We start from the raw sequence: 23,748 nt of genomic DNA, 5'->3' as shown, positions 1-23,748 counted from the left end.
GATCAAAGAAGGGGGTGAATGGAAGTATGCCTTTAAGACCAGTAAAGGCTTGTTTGAATGGCTAGTTATGCCTTTTGGATTGTCAAATGCCCCTAGTACCTTTATGAGGTTAATGAATGAAGTTTTGAAACCTTTTCTTAACAAATTAATTTTGGTCTATTGGGATGATATCCTAATTTTAGAAGTAATAGGGTAGAGAACCTTCATCATATTGACTTGGTTTTACGAAGGCTTCATGAAGAGGATTTGAAGATAAACTTGGAAAAATGTACTTTTTTTTATAGGACGAGTTGATATTTTTGGGTTTTGTGATCTCTAAGGATAGTTTGAGGATGGATTCCACCAAGATACAAGCCATACTAAATTGGCCTCCTCCTACTTCGGCACTTGGGGTAAAAAAATCATGATTTGTGTAGTTTTTATAGAAATCTTATAAGGAACTTTAGTGGTATATACACACCTATCATCAACACCATTAAGGGGGGAAGAAAATGTATTTTTTAATGGACTAGTAAAGGAAAATGATTCATTTGAATTCTTGAAGAAGAAAATTGCAAACAACCAGTCCTAGTACTACTTGATTTTCATAAGGTATTTGTGGTAGAATGTGATGCAAGTAACAAGGCCATCAATTGTGTCCTCAGTCAAGATGGAAGGCCATTTTCTTTCTTTTGTGAAAATATAAATGAAGCCAAAAAAAAGCACTCTACCTATGACCTAGAACTCTATACTATGGTGCAATCACTTAGAAAATAGAGACACTACCTTCTAACAAAAGAATTCATTGTCTTCACTAATAATCATGCTCTTAGTTTTTTGATCAAGCAAGAAAAAATTCAGCATAGGAATGTGAAGTGGATGGATTTTTTTACAATATTATACCTTCATAATCAAACATAAATAAAAGGTATTTCTAATAAGGTTGTTGATTCTCTTAGTATGAGAAACTTGACAGTTTAGAATATTACTTTGGAAAGTGAAGGAATTTCAGCTATCAAGAGAATGTATGAAGAAGATGAGGACTTCAAGAATACCTATAAGGTATGTATGGACATGATAGAAAAGTATCATACTGAGTTTTCTGATTTTTTGATTCAAGATGGTTACTTGTTTAAGGGTGGATACTTTGCATGCCAAGAAGCTCCATCGGGGAGGATATCATAAAGGAGAAACATTGTGGCAGCCTAGTAGGACATTTTGGAATGGATAAGACCTTGGGATTTGTTAGGAGATTCTATTTTTGGCCTAAGTTACAGATTGATGTATGAAACTGTATGGAGACTTGTGTAGTTTGTCAAAATCTAAGGGTCATACATCTAATTCAAGACTTTATACTCCAACTCCATCCCACCCAAACCTTGGAATTCCATTAGTACGGATTTTGTACTAGGTATGCCCAAGACAAAAATAGGTCATGATAGTGTGTTTGTGTTATTTAATAGGTTTTCTAAAATGGCACACTTCATTCCTTGTAGAACCACACATCATGCTTCACATATTTTTGGGTTGTTTTTCAAAGAAATTGTTAGGTTGCATAGACTTAAGTTTCTAGGCCACTTTTGGAGGACATTGTGGGAGAAACTAGACACAAATGTGTTAGTCTCATATTGGTTTTGGCATATAAGTGACAATATAATTAATTCATTTACTTAGTTAATTTTGAACAAGTAATACATGTCGAGAATAAGTTGGCAGATAACATATGCCAAGTGAGAGATATTTAGTAAATGTTGAGTAACTAGTAAGTGTAGACACCTAAATCTGATTATGACATTAGGTAATCTTATTTAGTCATATTCTAGGACATTATTGATTAAATATTTATTATTTTAATTAGTTAATTTTCATCCCCTAGTTAATTAATTAGTTTAATTAATTATAGTCTAATTGATGAAATCAAATGATAACCCAAAATCAATTTAACAATTAAATCCCTATTCTATTAAATCAAATAAATGTTAAAACTTATTTGATTTAATTTCTAAATCATTTATTAAATCATCCTAAATCCCTAAACCATCCCTAAAATCTATCTTTACCCCTAATCTAACCCATCCACCTGTACTAACCTCACTTAGCCAACTAACTAACCCATCCCATCAAAGCTAAGCCACTTACCTCCTAACCCCCGTTCTAAGCTAAGCCTAATCCCTCTCCTTAACATGTGCTCAAATTTAAGCAAGGGTTAAGAATTGCTAACCCAATCCATAGTCAATGTTCTCTCTTTTCCTCTTCCATCCCTATCCAAGAGCATTAATGGCCCTTACATTCCATTAATGTCTCTTACATCCCCCTTACACACTCTTCCTCCCTCATCACTCCCCTTGACCATCCATTTTGACCACCCAATCCCCTTGTGGTACTTGTCACAAGGCTAGAGAATTGAAGAAGAACAATCCATATGCTCTCCTCTCATTGCATCCTAGCCCTTCCTCACCTTCTCTCCATCCTCACATCCTGACCCTCCATCTCACTACCCCTTAGCCTATAAATTGAGCTCTTACCCTCTCACAATTCATCATCAACCAATGCAAACTTATAATGCCCCACTAACCATTGTGATATGGCCATTTTACACCATTTCCATGTCAAAACCCACCTACACATCCATTGTTGAATCCTACACTTGTCTCTATGCTTGACAACAACCCATCACTTGAAGCTTAAGCACAATCGAGCACACATTCCCTATCTATCTAGATAGATCTACATCATCACAGGTCACACCCAAGGAGCTTACCATTCTTGTTTTTCCTTCCTTCATGGTGTTCACGTCATCTTATCATAATTATTGCTATTAGTTAGTATTGTAAATTTTAAATTTGTTATTAATATTTATAGCATGCTAGGTCTTTAGCATTACATTTTGGCATGCCTAATGGGACTCGAACCCACAATTGTCTGATTAGAAGTATGATAGGTCGATGAGGCCTTGGAGGGATTATATGGATGAAAGAATGGGTGGATAAATTATGGGTAGGATTTTATGGGTAGGATTATAACAAGAGGATGACCAAAAACATGCATCTACTAGTGGCTTTTATTTTTATCAAGATCTGAAGGAGGATGGAAGGTGAGGAAGATAAGATGTGGTTAATATGGTGGGATGAGACAGGTATGAGGGGTGATTGAATTTTCCCCCAAGTGTGTAGAGAATTTGTATGGAGGGATTACACATGACATTTTTTTTCCAAGTTTCCATCACAGTACTTCTCTACAACACTTGAATTGCCATGTTTCACGAGTGGATTTTTTTTTTCTTCTTTTTTTGAATTTTACTCATAGATTTTGATAAGAAGGGCAGGAGTTCGCATATAATGGATGAGAAGACATAATACTTGTGGGTAAATGGATGAGGAAAATTGAAAGATCATCATTGGCACACACCTTGAGAGTTGATGAAGTAGCAGAAAAGATGATTTTGAACAAGATTAAAGAGAAAATGAAATAGGAGAAATATAAGGACCAAAAGTAAACTTGGAATATGGAGTATTGGAAATGCAAGATAAGAAGCATAGGGACTAAATGTGGATTACGGGGATGAATTATGTATATATGGAAATTTGGATAAAGTATAAACGAATGAGACTTTTTGAGTAGTAGGAATGGATGCCAATTGAGATTTTTCTTTGAGATGGATTTATTTAATGAGCATCTTGGGTATCCACATGATTTTTAACTTTTTCATCTTGGGCCTTTGTGGCCTCTTGACTTTTTCTTCAGTTTGGATCAAATGATTTTCTTTTGGAACATGTATTTTAGAAGGGACATGTCGATACTTGGAATTTTGATTTTTGATTTTGGCATCCAATTTTCTCCTATTGGCCAATGTATGGGAACAAGAGCATGGAGAATATGGAGGGATTGTGGATGGAATGATAGAGGTTGAATGTTGGAGGGGTTTCAATGATGAGAGTGCCTTTAATAATTTATCTTTTGGATTTGAGGGAATGGAGTGATGGATTGGAATAAAGGATGTGGATACAAATAATTGCTCAAAATGGATGGAGGGAATGAAGGATAAGGACCTAAAATAGATGGAAGTGAGAAATGAGTATGTTCCAAGATAGATGGAGGAGATAAAGGATTAATATTAGGTATATAAGGACCCAAAATGGATGGAAAGGGTAGAGGATTTAGATAAGGGATATAAGGACACAAAATGGAGGGTTAGAAATAAGTATTAGGATAAGGGCCCAAAATAGATGTGGAATAAGATGGATGGGAACTTTGGAGTTAGGATAGAAGGATTTGGAACCATGAAGGTGTAGGAGGGATAGCAAGATCTAGAGATATAATTTATTTCTTTTTTTAGTATGATGTTCATTATTTGGAACACAAGATGTGAGTCCACCAGTAGATGAAGGAGTTGAAGCTTTGGATATGATAGCAATTCTTCTTCTATAGATCTATCATCATGTATTATAGGAGATGCATAATCATAAAGTAGAGGAGATGGAAGGATAGGATCTTGATTTAGATTGGCTGATGGGAATGGATCTTGAGATGTGGGGATGAAGGGAATAAGAGGGTGATTAAGAAAAGTTGTGGATGAAAGGGTAGGATTTTGATATGGAGGAGATGGTGATTGGTCTTTGGATGGAATAAATGGTAAAAGTGGATCAAATAGCGGAATAAGTGGGATGGTGGGATCTTATTTTGTGTCATGGGATATTTCAACATGATTTTGGACAAGAGCTTGACAAGAGTGAATTTGAGTGGATGATGCAATAGGAGATGCATCGATGGTTTCTTTTAGTGAGGTAGATGGATGGGTTGGAGATTCTTCAATGGGGATGAGTTGATGGGGGAGGGACTCATTAGGTTCATTACATGGAATTTTTGTAATGCTAGGAGGAGGAGATGTGGATGGGATTTGGAGGGGTTTGATGGATGGAAGGTAGGAGATGGAAGGGGTTTGATAAGTGGGGTGGATGAAATAGGGATGATAGCGATAGGATGATGTAAGAGGAATGATGGATGTGGGAGATGGATTTTCTTTGGGTTTCCTTGTAAATCTCCTTAGAGATGTTTGTGTTGGACTGGGAAGAGTAAGGGGATTAGGTTGATGCATTGTATAACTAGGATTAGTTGGAGGATTTGGAAAGTGGTTTGGAGGATATTGGGATGGTGGGCTTGGACTAGGGGTGTAATGAGTAGCATTGTTCTAGAAGGGTGGAGATTGGGATATGAAGGTGGGGGAAGATGGAGACATGACTAATGTATAAGGGGAATATGTGGGTGCAATATAGAAAGGAGGTAAGGATGAGGATAATAATGGATTTCCCTTGTCAAAGGTATGATAAGGAGTACTAATGGGTATGCATGGAGGCATGATGGAGTAGTTTGGAGAAATGTTTGGATTTTGGAGGTTGTTAGGAGAAATATCTCTAAGGCTTTCAATATACCCATTATAGTTGACAAGACCTTCATCATCACTGGAATAGGATGGAGTGGGAAAAAGGTGGGATAATCAAACTCATCAAAAAAAGATTGGGACATTATGTTTTGGAGATGAAGGATGAATACAGAGGAATAAAAAAATTCAAATTAGGATAAGTATGTAAACTTAGATTTGGATTTCTATAAAGCTCATGAAAGGATGAAAGACTAACTCCAAAGGATATGGAAATGGGGTAAGGAATGACTATAAAGACTTAGTTATCTTAGGATATGGGAGACTTTATGGACGAATAGAATTATTTAATAAAGGATGTGATTAGAATGACTATTTTTTGGAAGCTTGGATGAATCTCTCATGAGGCAGTGACTATGCTAAGTATGCCTTTTCATTTGGCCTAAATGATTTACCAATGGATAATACAAAATATAAAGTGGAAAAAAGTAGATAGAGGGTTTTTGTGAATGGACTTGCTAAAAATTATTTTGGAAACAACAAGGATACAACTCTTTTGTAAATAGATATTGTGTATTGTGAGAAAACAATCTCTCAAAGGACAAAGCAACTTTAGGAGAGATAAACAAGTGATTTTTTTGGCAAAAGGATTTGATAGTAACCAATGTGTATATTTATATGATATTTTTGGATTCTTCTAAAACATGGGAGGAATTTTTAACACTCAAGCATGTCAAACACACCAATAATCCTATAAGGTTTTGACTAGGATATACAAGCTCAACTAGGGGTGTCCTCAATATACGCAATGTATGCGAGGTCCAAATCTATAGATGAAAGAAAATAATACCAAACATCTAGGAGGAGATGATAACTAGAATCTCCATCTTCACTTCCCAAAGCTATAAATTTCTTTGGGGTTAGCCAAGAGTGACAAGATCATGCTTTAAAGAGAGGTGTTTTTTGATTCACCTCTAAATATTTATACTCCACTAGAATGCTAGAGTTGAGGTCATCCTAAGGGGTGATGAAATCCCCAAGAAGGCCTCCTAAAAAGATAAGAAAACAAGATAACTAATTTATTACACACTCAAGATCACCCAATGGCACAAGAGGAGAGAATATGTAAGTGGTCTTGGGTTTAAAAGAGATTTTGTTCTTTCCCAATGAAGCTTTAAGTTTTGTAGTCTACTCTTGAAGGCACTCATGTTTAGCATGCAAAGTTATTTCCAACTTGAAAACATTGTTAATATAATAAGCTAAGACTTTTCCAAAAAAAAAAAATCGATTAACATCAACATAAGAAAATTGTGTGTGAAATTTTTTCAAATGGAGGGAATAAGAAAATTTTACTTTTAAAGAATTCGAGATTGAATGAATTCCTTTTGAGCCCCAAAGTTGAAGTGTGTCAATTTGCAATGTTCATTGATTTTTAGGCATTTAAATTATTTTATACCTAAATTCAAAGTGTGAGTTATAACAATGATTCTTTTAACCTTGGCATTCAAGATTGTGTTTATTATTTTAATCATGCATTCCAATGAAGACTTTAGATTTTAGTCCATGGCATTCAAGATTGATTTTAGCAACATTCATTCAATGAAAGATTTGTTCAATTGATGTAGGCACTCAAGATTGAACTTGGTTTGTTTTGAATTTAGTCATTAAAGAATGTGTGTGATTTATCCAATTAAGTGCAACATGCAGTCAAAGGAAAATGTTTGCACATTCAAGTTCATTCCTAAGACAAACCTGCAAAAAACATGATTAGGTGTTTCTAGATGCTCTAATCTACAATGCTACAAAAAATCAACTTGATTAGTCATCCAAAAACCCTAAAATGAATATTTAATTATGCAAAAAATTATTTTAAATTTATTAGTTATTTTTATATGCATAAAACAACTCAGAATAGTCCATATCCTACGAAACCACTAAAAGTCAAATTTTGATTTTTACTTTTTTCTTTTTTGATTTTTAAAGAAATCTAAGACTATAAACATGCACAGTTAAATATAATAATATAAACCACTCCTTTGACCCATCCTTCCTAAAAAAGATCAAAAAGCTAAACTAGTCAATTAAACCAGTGAACCTGCAAGGGTCAAACCGTAATCCTACGGCACAGGAATGTAGTAAAATTGTGTGAGATCATGGTATAGAGACTAGTGAAAATAGATAAAAAGTAGGCTATGGGAAAATATTCACAATGCAATATTGCAAAAGAGTAATCCCGTAGGTTTGTGGATGACATTCTCACTGATTAGTGTATTGACTATTTTTGTAGAGCATTCCTACAGGCTTTTACAATGATCCCGCTAGTAGAAATCATGTTCCCATAGGAGGATTGATCAATGAGAATGTTGGGGAATGTTTTTCATGCCACATGGTAATGAGGATTGATGATAAATGCATTCATGTCAGTGTGAGTGTTTAATCCCATAGGTTTTTATTTGTGAATTCATAGCTGTAGGTTTGTGAATAATGTGTGTTGCAAAGGTGGTTAAATAGGAAACCAATTAGGTGGTCTGGAACATGCTTCTTGGTTGGAGATTTCATCACCTGCAAACAATGTTAAGAATCCCACTACATACACAAGCAAGCACAATATATCAATTTGGTTAGTTAACAAAATAAGTGCAAAAACATGATTAGAATGACCCAAATGCAAGGTCCCACTAGGCATGCCAAATTGTAATGCTAAAAACCTAGCACACTACAAATATTAATAATAAAATTAACATTTACAATACTAACTAATAGCAACACTTATGATAAGATGAGGTGAAAACCATGAAGGAAGGCAAACCAAGAAGGATAAGCTCCTTGGGTGTGACCTATGATGACATAGATATGTCCAGATAGATAGGGGATGTGTTCTTAGTTGTGCTTATGCTTCAAGTGATGGGTTGTTATCAAGTATAGAGATGAGTGGAGGATTTAACAATGGATGTATACGTGGGTTTTGACATGGCAATGGTGTAAAATGGCTATATTATAGTGGTTAGTGGGGCATTATAAGTTTGCATTGGTAGATGATGGATTGTGAGAGGGGAAGGGCTCAATTTATTGGCTAAGGAGTAGTGACATGGACGGTCAAGATGTTAGGATGGAGAGAAGTTGAGGAAGGGCTAGAATGAAATGAGAGGACACCACATGGATTGTGCTACTTCTGGGCTCTAGCCTTGCAACAAGTGTCACAAAGGGATTGGGTGGTCAAAATTGAGGGTCAAGCGGAGTAATTAGGGAGGAAGAGTGTGTAAGAGGGATGTAAGAGGCATTAATGGCATGTAAGAATCATTAATTCTCTTGGATAGGGATTGAAGAGGATAAGGGAGGCCATTGACTTTGGCTTGGGTTAGCAAGTCTTAACCCTTGCTTAAAGTTGTGCACATGTTTCAGAGGGGGAATTACGCTTTTCTTAGAAAATGGGTTATGAGGTAAGTGGCTTAGCTTTGATGGGATTGGTAAGTTAGGTGGCTAAGTGAGGTTAGTATGGGTGTATGGGTTGGATTACGAGTAAAGATAGATTTTAGAGATTGTTTAGGGGTTTAGAATGATTTATTTAATAAAAGGTGGTTGAAAAAGATTTTGGAATTTATTTAATTTAATAAAGAAATAGGGATTTAATTGATAAATTTATATTTGGTTATCATTTGATTTCATCGATCAGACTATACTTAATTAAATAAATAAATAAACTTGGGGATGATGATTAATTAATTAAATAATAAATATTTAATTAATAATGTCCTAAAAGATGACTAAATAAGGTTACCTAATGGTGTAATTAGAATTAGGTGTCTACAGTAAGTGTCAAGTCACTCAAGTGCCAAGGAGATAGTATGTGTCAAGTTTTTTAGACGTCGAGTGATCAATGGATGTCAAATCATTTAGAGGCTGAGTTACAACATTGAAGTTGTAGTTGATGCCAAGCATTAGAGACTTCAAGTGCTGAGTAATACAATTTTGACATAGTTGTTTGTAATGGTATAAACCTCTATGTAAAACATTTTTGAGCTAACTTAAGGATTGGTTTGTGATCTTAGATGATCAAAATGAATCTTTATTGTGAATCCATATGCATTACATGCAACAAATCAAAAAAAAGGAAGGATTAAGTGGTAATATGGGTGAATCAAAATCATTGATTCATACCTAACCCTAAGTCACCTAGGTCATCTTAAGGAGGACAAACCCTAAAAATTTTAGGAATGTGAAAGGAGAAAAAAGAGAAATCTGCATGCATAAACTAAGAATTCATGGTGAGTAAGGAGTTGTGATACATAGAAGAATCAATTAGAGGAGAACAGAGGAAAGGAATTTGAAGACAAAAAAGATACATCTGATCAGAAAGGATTAAGTACACATAAGGAAAAAGCTAATCTATCATCAAGAAACATAGTGTTAACTGAAGGATCATTGCTAAGACATTCTAACAAGTGAATCAGTTAAATCTCTTAACATAGTAGTCATAACAGGCTATTGTAAATCCTTTATTAGGGTGTTCACTTCATTGTAAGTTAAATTCCTTTTACCAAAAACACTTCTAATAGGGTGTTTAAATCCTTTAATAGGGTAAGATCTAACAATCTTATAAGCCTTTAATAGGGTAGAACTTTCACAGGGTAGATCATGTTTCATGATCAAAACATTGTAACCTTCATTGGATACACTTTATTACTGCAGTAGTGGAGATTTGTTAGTGTCATCCCCACCCTAGTTTTATCTTCTCCTTGGAGGATTTTTGGATAGCAAAATATCTTGTGTCATACATGTGTTGAATATTTTTTCTTTCATGTTATGGATGTATATGGTTAATTTGGTATTTCAGTTTACTTATATAAATTGTGAGATGGAGGTGTTGTGAATGATTTTAAGGTTGAAGTTTTAAGTGCTGATTCACCCCCCCTCTTCTTAGAGTTTACTTTCCCTATTGTATTTTGAACAATTGGTATCAAAGACAAGGTTACTTGAAAGTAAAGCTTTTTAGCTTTGAGGAAAGATCAAGGAGATGGAAGTCTATAAGTTGGGAAAGACTATTGAGAAAAGGAAGATTGAAATACAACTTGCCCTACATCAGTTGAATAAAACAAGAAATGATTTAAAGTGATCATTGAAGAGAAGGATGGAAATATATATTGAAGAGAATGAAACACATTACTAAGAGATTGACACTACTAAATTATTTGTAGATGGAAACACAAGTGAATTTGATGTAGCAGTTGTAGATCTAATAAAAAAGAATGGAACCCTAACTGAAGATGTCAGAAATCTCAAGATAGAATAAGAGGTTCAATCAGTATTTTTTTGTGAGGTGACTAAGCAAAAGAAGAAATTTGAAGAGGACAATGTCATTATTGAAGATGGCAAAAGGATATTGACCAATAGATTAGAAGAGAAAACATCAAAGATAAATAGGATTTCTCACATACAATTGGAAACATTGAATCAATTGATGATTGCAAATACTAAACTAAATGGAAAAGATATTGAGATCACACCACTAAAGTTGGAGAATGAACAACTAAGAAATGACCTAAAAAGAGAAAAAGAGTTTTCTGAAAGCTTCAATAGACCTAGTTAAACTATCAAGTACTTTGAGAAATTGATGAGATCTCCTAGAACCAATAGTGATACTTTTGGATTGGGTTACACTAGTACTAAAGAAGGAGAACCATCCAAAAGTGGTGAAGAAAGAAGTAAGAAAGATAAGAACTCCAAACCTACTCTTCATAATTGTGGTAAGATAGGTCATACTATCAATGTTTGTAGGAGCAAGACTAAAAATTATAATCTTAAGTAGAAGTTCATGGGTCATTGCCACAAATGAAATAAACAAGGACATGAGGCACATAAATGCAGAACCAAGACCATAAGTACACAAATATTTGAAGGATATTGCTATAACTATCAAAAGTATGGACATAGAGCATCTGGGTGTAGATCCAAGCTTAAATGCTCATCAAACAAGTAGACAAAGGTAAAACACAATGGAAACTCTTATAATTGGGATTATAATACTAGGTAAAGTTGTCACTATTGTCAAGAGTATGGACATGTTGAAAATGGCATAAGAACACATTTCAAAAGTGACTACAGAATATGGTTGAGTCAAACTACATGATTTAGTTGTTTAAAGATTGGTCACAAAAGTAGGAATTGTCCAACTAGGTTAAAGGCACTGAGCAATGAGTTCAACAAAGGAAAAGGAAAGGAATATGTTGAAAATGTTAGAGATGAGATGAACAAGACATGGAAGAGAAAGGAAGATTGGAGCACATCAAGTTCATAAGGGATCACTTCACCCAATGGTTTAGGTGATCACACCACCTCAAATTAAGCAATCAAGAGGTATGTGTGAGATTGATATTTAAAAGACATACTATACATCAGTTCCAAGGATGTGGTTATGAAAATATTATATTTTCATGGAGAAATATGCAAAGTTTTGTTAAGAATATGGAAGAAATCTTTAAATTTTGTCAGTTTTCATGTTACTATTGAAGACTTTCACTTTAGTTGCCAAGTGAAATTTTAGTTGATGTTGAGTTATCAAAGGTGGTAGTGTTGACTAAGACCATAGTAATTTCTAAGTGTAAGGAAAATCACATGGAATTCAAGTGAGTTAGAATTTCTATTGAAGCCAAGCTTATAGTTGTGTAAGCATTTAACATTAAATGCAACTTTTTAAGCACTATATAATCGAATTCTGCTCATTTGAAATCATTCTAATTTGAAGAAGAGCATGAAGAGCTAAAAGAAAATTGAAGAGATCATTCCAATCATTTGTAAATAGGATAAAACAATTTTTTGACACCAATCTTAGCATATTTACAAAAGTATTTATCGTTTGTTGCACTATGTAGTTTTAATTTTTGCGTACCTTAGATCTTTGTAATATCTAGTTCTTCAACTAGAAAGGTTAAAAAGGGTAATGAATTATTGAATGTACAATTGATAAGACATGAGATCAAATAACCAAACTTTAGATTTATTCCAGACATTTCTTACAAACAAGATCCATTTAGTGTGTTATCGATGATACCACCACGAGTTTTAATGATTCAAGATGTGAGATGTTTCTACACATGCATGGTGGGTAGCATAGGTGACATGGAGATTAGAGAAACCTATGGGAAACTATGCAAAAATGGAGTATTGAAAGATGAATTTAAAATTGTAGAGAGAAAAGGGATAACCCATGCCCTAGATTTTCCCAACATCTTCAGAATAGAATGGATAAAGATAGTTATGAGCAAAACTCATGATAATTCTATAAGGTTGGAAAATAGACTAGTGAAGATCACTAAGAATATTTTACACAGAGAAATAGGGTATCTAACCCTAGACCAACCTAAAACCATGAGGAATGAAGCAAAAGAAGTTATTGAGAAAAATACAAGGGCAGTGTGGAACAAAAGAGGAATGATAAGTGAAACTATCTCAGATCCCCTAATTGCTTTTGTAGTAAGGATTATAGCACACAAATTCTAGCAATATAGCAAGATCAATAGTGTACCTTATATTGATGTTGATGTAGGTTGCAAGGTAGTGAAGAAGGATCATATTTATGACCTTACCAAGTTGTATTTGCAACAATTGATAGAAATTTAGGATAAATAAGGAAGACCTAGAGTGCACAATACAAATTTGGTTCAATTATTATATGTATATTCATCTATGTACAGAATAGATTCCCTACTTTTGGTAAAGTTGCATGGAAGACAAATAGATCTATTGCAGTGCAAATAGGTGAATTTATTGGGAAACTTGGAGGAAATTTTGAGTTTGTAATGACTAGCTACTTTGAATATTTTGAGTAGTCAATGAAGAAAAGACTAAGGATACTAGTTTCACTAGTTGAGAAAAATTTCAATGATATTTATTTTCTAGTTGACACTGATTTCACATATGTATAGGCTACAATCCCAAGAGTACGATGGCCAAGACCACTAGGCTATGAGATTAATGTGGAGCCTCTGTAGCTATTACAACATTAGTTGTAGAAGAAATAGATAAGAAGGATACAACCTTTAGTAATTATGATGTGGCTAAATCTAAAATTACAATAGATTTAAAGATTGCCTTAGTTATGAGAAAGAAGAATAAAATGGTCAAGAAATTCAAGGAGAAATTTGATGAGGGGATAAAAGAAGAAGAAGAAGATGATTATGAAGAAGGTGAAAATGTACCCACCCAAGCACCATTTTCCATCACTCAAGGCCCATGTGAAGACCAAGAAGAAGAGGTAGAAATTGGAAAAGGTGTTAAGGGAGAAGAAGATAGTAAAGAACCTATAGCCACTAAGAAAAAGTAGAGAAAAGTTAAGACTCTAGCAATGAGCAAGCAAAAGAAGGTTGCAAAACCCACAAAACCTAAGCCTACAGTTCCTACTACTAGGAGAAACACAAGAGCTACTACTAAAAAGGGCCAAGAAGTAGAAAAGCGAAAAGAGAATAGGGCTAGATTAGCTAGTAAAGAAGAAGATTCTGAAAAGAGATTGAGGAGAAAGTATATAGCTCCACCTAAATCTAATGAAGAGACAATATAATCTGATGACAACAACCAATTTGAAGTGGTAAGTCATTTTCCTTCCTCAAATTTAGATAATATGTGTGAAAACATAAAGAGTCATGCTAACTTATCTGGTTTTACACATATTGAGTTTGGTAAACTTGGACAAATTGAGATGAACCAAGTAGAGGAGTCAATATATGCCATGATGGAAACATTCAAACAAACTCTGATTAAGATTTCCAACTCATTACCAAAAGATCTATATGACAGAGTTGAGCAAAGGTGGCAATATAGTCTCAATACAAAAAGATAAATTAGAGAGACTACACTTGCACAAGTGATGTTAGAATTGGATAAGGAAACACTTACAAAGGAAATAAAGAAGCATGTAAGGAAATTTGCACCTAAATACAAAGCATTCAACATATTGCAGAATAATATTGAGGATGTTGTACAGAAGACCACCTAGTTGTGGAAGTCATTATATGGCTCGAGAGCACCCATGGCAATAGGGTAGACACCTATTGAGGTAGGTGAGGAAAAAAATGAACAAAAACAAGTAACTGAGGTTACCAAAGAAGACATTGAAAAATATATAGTTGTGGAAGGCACTCAAATGAACATAGACACATGGGCACTAGCTAAGGTTGGGCAATAGATAGAATAGATTGTACTAGATACACTAGTGCTGAGTGTTATTCCTCAACATGAGTCGAATATAAACACTAATACTATAAATATTAAGGATGCTTTTGATACTATCACACTGAACATCAATCACCTTGCAAAGGAAGACTTGAAGAAGATATTGATAGAATCCACTACCCAGGAAAAACTTTGTGAAAATCCTATATATGTAAGAGTTGATGAGATTGAGAAGGCAGACAAGGCATTTGTAGGGGAGGAAATTTAGACATAAGAGACATCTATAGCCCCTCCTTAATACACCATGATAAAAGTTACATTACCTATTGTAGTATATCAAAGGAAGGAGACAACAACTTCTACTATTAGTACATTGATACAAAGTGCTCTAGTCTAAGGCAATGAAAAGGAAAAAGAGAATGAAAAGGATGAGACAAATGGAGAGAAAAAGGATGAAAAATAAGAGAATGAAGGAATACAAGCACAAACAAGACAATATGTTACTCCTACACCTATAGTACAATATTAAGGTGCAACTAAGAATGTAGATCAACCAAAGGATAAGACTAAAGAGCTAGGTTTGACTAAAAAACTTGAGGAGCAACTAACAATACAAACATTGGTGACTTTTCTAGAAACTGGTACTCCTCCAAGTCAAGCTCTTTATAGGATAAGTATAGAAGCTATACCTTTACAATTATCAAGGTTGAGTCCAAGAATATCCAAGGTAGATGAAATTACATAATTTGGTGATGTAAACTTTGATAAAGTGATTGAGTTGCGAAAGTTTGATCTTGCAACCATCACTATTAAAAAGATGAGCATATGACAGGATTATCTTGCAAAGAAGAAAAACTAAGAAAAAATTAGAAGAGAGCATAGGCAAAAGAAAGGTTTTCTAGATATCAAAGAAAATTTGCTTGATGCATTTAGCTTGCCAGCACTAGATGAAACAAAGCCTACCATAGAGTAGTTAACCAACTTAGTTGAGAAGGTTAATGACATAGACCTAGATTAAAATGTGAAATTACTTGAATGGTCTAAAAGAAATTTTCAAAATAAGGTTAACAAAAAGATATCAAATGCTATCGCATTATCATGAGCTAAACTAGAAACCAAAGTTGACAATGTAAAGAAGGCACTAGAGAAAATTTTCTCTTTATACACCAAATTATGGAATCCAACACTTTTCACACAGCAAGTTAGGAGCCACATAATAAATTTAGAGACTCATATGTAGTCTACTGACATAACTCTACCAAGGTATCCAACCCAGAGTGAGAAACATTTTAGGAATCTCTTGAACTCCCAAAGTCAATTGGTAGTGCTACATGCAAATGAAGAAAACATAAAGGCTAAACTGATCAATATTCAGTCTATATTGACTCCACATATGGAGATATTGCACAAGGAACTAGCCTTTGCTAAAAAACTTATGAAAAAAGATCCACATATTTCTACTCATGAAGGCTTAGTACACGTTGTTGCTAAGCTAGCCATCCAAATCAAATCATCAAAGGTATCTTATGACAATTGGGATGTTGCTTTGAAAATTATGCTTGAGGTCAATAAAACATTTTTGGAAAAACACACTATAAGTGTATAACCCTTTGAAATTAGTATAAAAAAGGGGGAGAAATAAGAGAAAAAGAATATGGGAGAGATAATGAAGGAGATAATATTTTAGGGGGAGCTACTATTTTAGAGAAAGGGGGTGTCAATGACAAAAATAGAGTACATAGATCAGCTTATGCAAATCTACTCATTAGGAGGAATGATTTTGGTTCAGATATAGAACAACATAATTAACTTAGGGTGAGTTATAGAATTTTGACGTATGACTGATGAGTCATAAGTTTTCTTTTTCTTTTTTGCAAAATTTTGAAGTTTTGGTGGATATTGTTTGAGTTATGCTTGAAAGGCATAACTCAGAGTATTATTTGAGTTTTGAATTTATGTAAGTTTATTCATGCATGACAGAGTATTTTTCCACTCATGTCAAAGGGGAGATTGTTCATCTCAGATTGGTTTTCACATTTGAGTGACAATATACTTAATTCATTTACTTAGTTTATGTCAAACAAGTAATACATGTTGAGCATAAGTTGTCAGATAGTATATGTTGAGCAAGAGATATTTAGTAAATGTCAAGATTGGTTTTCACATTTGAGTGACAATATACCTAATTCATTTACTTAGATTATTTCAAACAAGTAATACACGTTGAGCATAAGTTGTCATATAGTGTATGTCGAGTGAGAGATATTTAGTAAATGTTGAGTCACTCAAGTGTCAAGCAGATAGTATATGCCGAGTTATTTAGATGTTGAGTGATAAATGGATGTTGAGTCATTTAGAGGCTAAGCTACAACATTGAAGTTGTAGTTGATGTAGAGCATTAGAGACTTCAACTGTTGAGTATTAGAATTTTGACATAGTTGTTTGTAATGGCACAAACTTCTATGTAAACAATTTTTGAGCCGACGTGAGGATTATTTTTCAATATTAGATGAGAAGAACAAATATTTATTGTTGATCCCTATGCATTACATGTAGAAAATCCAAAAAAGGGAAGGATTAAGAAGCAATATGGGTAAATCACAATCATTGATTCATACCTAACCCTAAGTCACCTAGGTCTTCTTAAGGAGGAAAAACCCTAAATTTTTTAAGAATATGGAAGGAGAAAAAATATAAGTTTTCATGTGCAAACCGAGCATTCATGGTGACTAAGGAGTTGTAATAAATAGTAGAATAAATTAGAGGAGAATAGAGGAAAGGAATTAGAAGACATAAGAAATACATATGATTAGAAAGGATCAAGTAAATATTATGAAAGAGGTGATCAATCATCAAGCAATAGAGTTATAACTAAAGGATCATTACTGAGACATTCTAATAGGTGAATTAGTTAAATCTCTTAATAGAATAGTCTTCATAGGCTATTGCAAATCCTTTAACAAGATGATTACTTCATTGTAAGTTAAATTCCTTTTACTAGGAACACTTGTAATAGGGTTTTGAAATCCTTTAACAAGGTAAGATCTAACAATCTTGTAAGCCTTTAATAGTGTAGACCTTTCACAAAGTAGATAATGTTTCATGATCAAAACATTGTAACCTTCATTGGATACACTTTATTACTATAGTAGTAGAGATTTGTGGGTGTCATCCCCACCCCAATTTTACCTTCTCCTTGGAGGGTTTCTAGGTAACTAAATATATTGTATCATACATGTGTTGAATATTTTTACTTTCATGCTATGGCTGTATATGGTTAATTTGGTATTTTAGTTTACTTATATAAATTATGAGATGGATATGTGGTGAATGATTTTAAGGTTGAAGTTTTAAGTGTTGAGTCACCCCCACCCCCATCTCAAAGTTTAATTTCCATATTGTATTTCCAACAAAAACTATGTCTTTCATCAGAATATCATCCTCAATCTGATGGACAGACTAAGGTGATCAATACAACACTTCACAACTTATTGAGATGTTTAACCCAGAAACATGGGTCAAGTTGGGATTCCATTCTTGCCCAAGCTAAATCTACCTAAAATTATTAAGTCAATAGAAGTATAGGAAGAAATCCTTTTCAAATTGTGTATGGTGTTCATCTAAGGGAAGTCTTGGAGCTCATAAGTGTTACAAACATGGAGAAACCTAGTGCGTTGGTTGATGACTTTGTGATAGTCACGAAGGACATCCATGAACAAGTTCAAGATGAGTTGCAACACTCGGCAAAGAAATATAAAGAGTATGGTGACAAGAAAAGGAGGAAACTGTATTTTCAGATTGGTGATCTAGTAATGGTCCAAGAATGCCAAGCGGGAGTCATACCAAATTGATGCTGAAAAAGATTGGACCCTACAAGATCCTCAAGAAATGTGGTTGCAATGCTTGTCATATTGATATTCCTCTTCTTATTCATTTGTCACCTATTTTAAAAATTTTTGACCTCTATGCTTACAAAGGTACTATAGGTGATCATTTTGTTGCAAGTGAAACTAGTTCCCAACAAGAAGAGTTGTTGAAAGATCTTCTCACGCCACCTACACTGGAGATTGAATGCATTTTGGATAAAAGGTTACTAAAAGTAATAAGGAGCACTTACTATGAGTATTTGGTTCAATTAAAAGGAAAGCCTTTGGAAAATTCTTCATGGATGACTAAAGAATCCATTGGAAAGTTGGATTCACTTTTTCTACCACTCCACTCAAAGGGACTTGAGTTTCTTTCAAGCTTGGTAGCATGGTGTAGGGAACCTATACCTCTCTCCTTCTTGAAAAGTTGTCTTTTATTTTTCTAGTGATGTAATATGGATTTTATGTGTTGACACCATCCATTGTATGTTTTTTTTAACCTTTTGTGTGGACAAGAATCTTTGTGGTCATCTTATAAACCAAGAGAGTTCTTAGTCCACTAGGTTAAGTTTTGTTGATTTTGTGTGTCTTGGAGTCTAATAACTGAAAAAAAGTTTTTTTAAACCTTAGATATGTATTTCCCACCATTCCCAAAGGTTTGATATCATTTAGTATCAACTAGGAGTAAAAATACAAAAAGTTGTCATATTTTGTAAAAAAATAACAAAATTGCTAAATGCAGCTTTTTAAAAAGTTTTCATGAAAAGACATTTAACCTCCCAACATTAATAAACATCAATATTTGGTTTGAATCAATTTTTTTGATATTATTTAAGGTATAATACATCTTCTCATAAGGATATCATCAAGTTGAATGGACAGTGACTATATTTCATGAATAAAAAACCTATTTTCTAGAGCAATTATGTTCTACACAGATTTGTATGGATTAGCAAGGACCAATAAGGTACATGTAAGGTTGTATATTCAATTTAACTTTCATTGGAAACTATTTTGAATCATTTTTGTTGTGTTTGAAGCAAGTTACATCAATTTCTTTAGGTGTTGGTCTAAAACCATCAAACCAAGGGTCTTGAGCAAAGATATAGCCCTAACTTGCAAATTCACCATTGGAATTTGATGCCACTTGGTGAAATGAAAGTTGAGACATTCCATTGTATGATTTCAATATGTGAGAGTAGGGTAAATTGGTCTATCAATTGTAATTTTATGCCCCGGGCTAAATAAGCCCATGTATTTAGCCTAAGAATGAATTGTGTGAGAGTGGTAGCAACAAAGGGAAGTTGTGGGCACTAATATTTTAATGTATTTGATCAAAATAAGTCTATAGAAGACCAAAAAAACATTAAACCAGTTTCATGCACCCAACTTGAAGAATTTCTATCAAGCCCTAGTCTAACTTGATCAATTAGACTAAAGTGTTGTTTGCAAGTGTTTTGTGTTGTAGAAGTGGGATTGTTTCTTGGTGTTTGGAAATTGAATCTATTACATGTCAGTAGATTAAATCTATCTAAGGAGTTCCTAAGCCTATATCCTTACCTTGCTATTAGATGAAATCACTAGGAGAGACCTAGTTACCAAGAGGGCTAAAAGCCACAAAATTGTTGTTTGTATGCCCAAACCAAATAAGTAGTTTTTTATTGTTGATGTTTAGGATAAATCCATTATACGAAAAAGTATGGAGTTCCTTAGGACTTGGATCACCACTTTGTAAGTTTTTGTTTCTTCCAAGAAAGATAGACCATAGAAACAAGGAGCAAACTTAGCAAAGGGAAGAGAGGAAGTTTGAATCAACATTTGTAGAGCATACAAGTGCATGCGGGAAGAAATACCAAGGTCACCCTAGTTCTTCTATATGAACTCTACATCAATGTCTTAAACAATGAAACCTAGTTGATTCCTTTGGTACTACCATTACTTTAAACCATTTTTGGTCTTTTTTCATCTTCTTGGGCATAGTAAAATTGTTGAATCAATTCTTCCAAATTGGTTATTTGCCTAGTAATTGTCTCTCCTTCAATTGGGATACCTAAGAGATAGCTCATAACTTTTTTGTGACATGAATAACCCTCCCACAAAATCAAGAAACATTCACATGAAATTTTTGAACAAATTCATTCACTAATTCTTCATCAAAACCCTCATTCATCTTGAGGAAATATAACTAATCAACTCACTATTACCACTATTCTAACTCCATATCCATTTTTTATCTTTCCAACTCTGATTTCCTCTTCTTACCCATTCATTATCTCTCACAACAAGTAATTCCAAAAATACAACAAAAGCAGAAAGAAACAAAAAAAAATTGAATATGGAAGTTTAGCATCTCGAGAGCTTGTTGTTTTGAGTTTAATATCTAGTACTTGTCATAATGATCACATTAATTAGTTAGAGCATTTCCTTTTTAATTTGTACAAGGTAAGTTCTAAAAATGCACCAATAAATATTTCTTTCTTAGATTTTATGGTGATTAAATGATGGAAGTATGATCTGATGCGACATTTATTTTTCCCAACATCTTTCCATAGTACTTGAGCATTAATTACACTTTATTTCCATTTTAGTTTCCTTAAAACATATCTTTTAATGATTAGATTTCTATAGATAATCATACAAATATACACATTCCTTATATTAGTGACATAAAAGCTAATAACAATTAATTAATAATGAATACTTGGATGTAATAAATGCATACCTTGCCAAATCTCTTATGAATTTCTAGATTATCTTCACATGTGTTCCACTTGGAAAGAAATAATGATACATGTCATTAGGAGCTGATCAATTTAATGTGGAGCAAACTTTAAGACTTAGTTTCCCCTTCATCAATCTAAAGCCATCGAGAGTGACTTGGTTCTTATAGGAATTTATCATTTCTAGTCTTCAATTTCCTATGGGTATGAATTGTCATTTCTGGTTTTTGATTTCCTAGGGCCATGAATCGTCATATCTGATTTTTAATTCACTTCATTTTTGAAAGAAAAGACCACCATTTTGAGTTTTCAACTAGTTATATTTATTTCTTTTCCTCTCTGTTTAATGTTGAAGTTATCAACATGCAAAAAACATCTTCCATGGTGAGAAATTCTATATAAGATTGCAATTTAGTCAAGAATTCTTCCTTTGTTGCTAGTTTATGATAGAGTTTCAACCAGTGGTCATTTACTAGCATAATTTTTTTTCCCACGTATAGGGGTTAGTTCTATGACACTATTGGAGTATATTGTTTCAACTTGGTAAGGTCCTAACCACTATATATGAAATTTTCCATTAAATTACTAAAATTTTGTATCATATAACAATGCCCAATCTCCTTGTTTGAAACTTCTAGTTTTGATGTTCTTATCATGTCATATTTTTCTCTATTGCTAAATCATTTATGTATCGAGTAATGCCTCTATTCTAATTTCATTAGATCTATTCAATTATTGAATTTTTTCTTCCTCTACTCAAGAGAATGTAATTTGAATGTCCTTTTCCATATTCAAAGTCTAATATTGGAAATCTATGGACATGACTAGTGATTTCACATAAACCAATTCATATGGAGAAAACCTAGTAGTTGTTTATCATGTTGTGTTATAGGCCCACATTTCTTAATCTAATAAATCTAACCAATCCTTCATGTTTGATGATACTGACTTGGTCAAGATGTTTTCAAGTTCTTAGTTTGTCACATCTACCTGACCATTAGCTTGAGGATGGCAGGGAGATGATTTTATGTCATTTATGTAATATTATTACCATAAATAAACCCATCATATTAAATATAAATTGAAGCTATTGGTCAATGAAAATAATTATGGATGTTCAAAATCTCTAGAATATGTTTTTTATAAAGAAAATCTAGAACTTTATCCTCTCACACCATTGGAAGTGCTTTGGCTTCTGATCACTTGGTCACATAGTCTATAATCACCAAAATATGATGTTTTTATCTAGAAGTTGGATATATCAGTCAAATGAATTCAATACCCCATTTCTCAAATGGATCCAAAGCCATCTAAGCCTAGAATGACATCTTCATTGTTGAAATACATCTCCCTATCCACTGACATTCAACATAATGCTTTACATAGGATGAGACATCCCTAGTCAAAGTAGGCTAGAAATAACCCAATCCTTAAATCTTTTGAACTCTCTTAACCACTAAATTATGGCCTATCTTTGGAGCATTGTGACAATCATAAATAAATATTGTAATATTCATTATTCTACACACATCAATGATGCATATGATTAGGATAATGTTTAAATAAAATTCCATCCACCCATACATAGCTAGAGCTTTCTCAATTTAACCTTTTTTCTATAGTGGAGTAAAATAGTCTTGACATCTCCTTGCTACCAAATTATTTGCAAGATTGGTGAACCATGGTGAGTGCATAGAAATGGTGAATAAACATTCATCAGAAAATGCACAATTAATTGGTTCTTGTTTCCACTATAAAACCATTCATGATGGGAAAACTGCAACAACATTATCCTTTCTTTTTTCTTATGAATGATAGTTATATAAAATTCCTACTATAACAAAAGCTATCTAATAATCCTACTTCCCACAATTTCATTTTTCATCAAATATCCTATAGCATAATGGTCAATGTAAACAAAGACTTTATATCCTATTATATAATGCTTGAACTTATCTATGGCATATACTATAGCAATAAGTTATTTTTCAGTTGTGGTGTGGTTTTTTTAGGACTTAAGTTTTTTTCTAATGTAAAATATCACATTCATATTATTTTCTTCATACTTTTATCCCAAAATAGCTCCTATTTCATAATTTGATGCATCTATATGGATATGAAATGATTCATTCCAATTTGGTCTTTTAATAATTAGGGTTGTTGTTAAAGATTATTTAACTTTCTCAAAAGCAGTTTGACAAGCATTTATCCATTCAAAAAATAAATATTTTTTCAACAAATTAAATAGAGGGCTAGCCTTTTTTCTAAATCTTTCTATAAACTATCTATAGTATCCTGCATGTCCTAAGAAACTCGAGACATCAATCTAATTTGAAGGTATGAAATTTTTTTGGATTATCTCTATCTTACTAAAATCAACTTTTATTCCTTCCTTTGAAATGTGATGACCTAGCACAATATCCTCCTACATTATTAAAGAGCATATCTCATGGTTAAGCAATAATTTATGATCTTCACATATTTTTAATACTTTTTCCAAACTTTCCAAATCTTCCTCGAAATTCTTACCATGGACTACGAAATCATCCATGTAAATTTCTACACAAGAAGTTGTAAGATCTATAATAATTGTAAGAAGTATCCTTTGAAATGTAGTTTGGGCACTGCATAACCCAAATGG

This window comes from Cupressus sempervirens, chromosome 11 (genome assembly GCF_028749045.1).
Source record: "Cupressus sempervirens isolate cs-2001-9-10 chromosome 11, ASM2874904v1, whole genome shotgun sequence".
Classification (NCBI taxonomy): domain Eukaryota; kingdom Viridiplantae; phylum Streptophyta; class Pinopsida; order Cupressales; family Cupressaceae; genus Cupressus; species Cupressus sempervirens.
Note: the sequence above shows the minus strand (reverse complement) of the source record.